Below are 2,315 nucleotides of genomic sequence, written 5' to 3' on the forward strand. Positions count from 1 at the left end.
CCTAGTGTTTGTCCTAAAGCAACTCTTACTTTCATAGGGAACTTGTCCAAATACACTCATTGAACTTGTTTTTATAATACCACGGACTTGGAGAACAAAAAGGAATATGTTGTTGAGGTCAAGATGGAGGAGAAGTAGCAGGCTGAGACTACATCAGATAGCAGGAGATCAGCAAGATAGCTTACCAATCCATTGCAAACATCTACAAATCCAACAGGAGAGTAAAGAGAAGAACATCAACAATTCTAGAAACAGAAAATCGGCCATTTTCTGAAAGGTAGGACCAGCGGAGAAGTGAATCCAAAGTGACGGGAAGATAGACCATGGGGGGAGGGGTTGGCTCCTGGCAAGCCGTCGAACAACAGAGCACAAAATCAGGACTTTTAAAAGTCTGCTCCATTGAGGGACATCATTCCAGAGGCTAAACTGGGGTGAAGCCCATGCTGGGTTAGCGTGGCCCCAGGTCCCGCAGGGTCACAGAAGGATGGGGGGGTTCCTGAGTGTCACAGAGCTCACAGGTATTAGAGTGGGGAAGCCAGCTACAAAGACAGAGCCAAAGAGTGAGCTCTCAGCTTGGAGTTACCTTGAACCGGTCGCAGGATGGGTGAGCTCAGAGTGTAGCCAGAGGCCAGGGATACAGGAGTGATTGAGTGCTTGTCTCTGAGGGTGCACTGAGGAGTGGCACCCAGAGCTCTCAACTCCTCTGGGATGGAGATTGGGAGGCCACCATTTTCATTCCCATCCTCCAGAAATCTATGGAAAGCATTCAGGGAACAAAAACTCCCGAAAGTGAACCCGAGCGGATTAATTAGCCTGGCCTCTGGTAAGGGTGGTGCAATTCCACCTTGGGCAAAGACACTTGAGAATCACTATAACAGGCCCCTACCCCAGAAGATCAACAAGAAATCCAGCCAATACCAAGTTCATGTACCGAGGAGAATAGCAGAATGTCAGAGGAGAAGAAAGAAAAGCATGGAATTCATGGCTTTCTCCCCATGATTCCTTAGTTTGGCAGTTAATTTTTAAAAAATTTTTATTTATTTTCTTCTTCTACATTTTTTAAACTTTTACTCTTGCCTCTTTTAATGTTTTTTAACTATTTTATCTTAACAATACCTTTCATAATAATAATAATAATCTTTTTTGAACCTTCATTATTACAGTCATATTTTATCCTTCATTGTATCTAACTTTATTTTTTGTATAAACATAAGGATTTTTCTTCTAAAACATTTGGGGTACAACTTCTAATAGATCAAAATATGCCCTAAATCTAGCTGCAGGCTTGTCCTAGTCTCCAGCCTGAGCAAAATCTCTCCACTTTCTTTTTCTTTATTCTTCCAACCAACTTACTTTATCAACTCCTTTTTAAGAAATAATTTTTTTTGTCATCTTTATAGGCATATTCCATCCCTTCATTGTGTTTACCCTTATATATGTTTTTCATTCTTTAAAAATTTGGGAGGTAGTTTCTTCTAAGAGAACAAAATACTCCCCAAATTAAGTGGGCAACCCTGTTCTAGTCACCAGCCTAATATATATATTTTTTCTTTTTATATATATTTTTAAATTTGTTTTCTTCCTTTTTTTTTTTCTCTGATCTTCTTTTTATCCTCTTTATCCTTCCCATGATTTGGGGTCCCTTCTGATTTGGCTAAAGTGCATTGTCCTGGGGTCTTTTCCACTCTTCTAGTATTTTATTTTCTCCTTCATATATTCTTATCTGGACAAAATGACAGGGCGGAAAAACTCACCACAAAAAGAAGAACAAGAGGCAATACCAAAGGCTAGGGACTTAATCAATACGGACATTGGTAATATGTCAGATCTAAAGTTCAGAATGATGATTCTCAAGGTTCTAGTCAGGCTCAAAAAAGGCATGGAATATATTAGAGAAACCTTCTCTGGAGAGATAAAAGCCCTTTCTGGAGAAATAAAACAACTAAAATCTAACCAAGTCGAAATTAAAAAAAAAAAAGCTATCAATGAGGTGCAATAAAAAATGGAGGCTCTTACTGCTAGGATAAATGAGGCAGAAGAGAGAATTAGTGATATAGAAGACCAAATGACAGAGAATAAAGAAGCTGAGCAAAAGAGAGAAAAACAAATACTAAATCACTAGGGGAGAATTTGAGAGATAAGTGACACCATAAGATGAAACATTAGAATAATTGGGATTCCAGAAGAAGAAGAATGAGAGAAGGGAGCAGAAGCTATACTGGAGAGAATTATTGTAGAGAATTTCCCTAATATGGAAAAGGGAACAAACATCAAAACCCAGGAGGTGCAGAGAACCCCCCTCAAAATCAATAAGA

This window comes from Mustela putorius, unplaced genomic scaffold (genome assembly GCF_011764305.1).
Source record: "Mustela putorius furo isolate JIRA1106 unplaced genomic scaffold, ASM1176430v1.1 tig00003914_pilon_pilon_pilon, whole genome shotgun sequence".
Classification (NCBI taxonomy): Eukaryota; Metazoa; Chordata; class Mammalia; order Carnivora; family Mustelidae; genus Mustela; species Mustela putorius.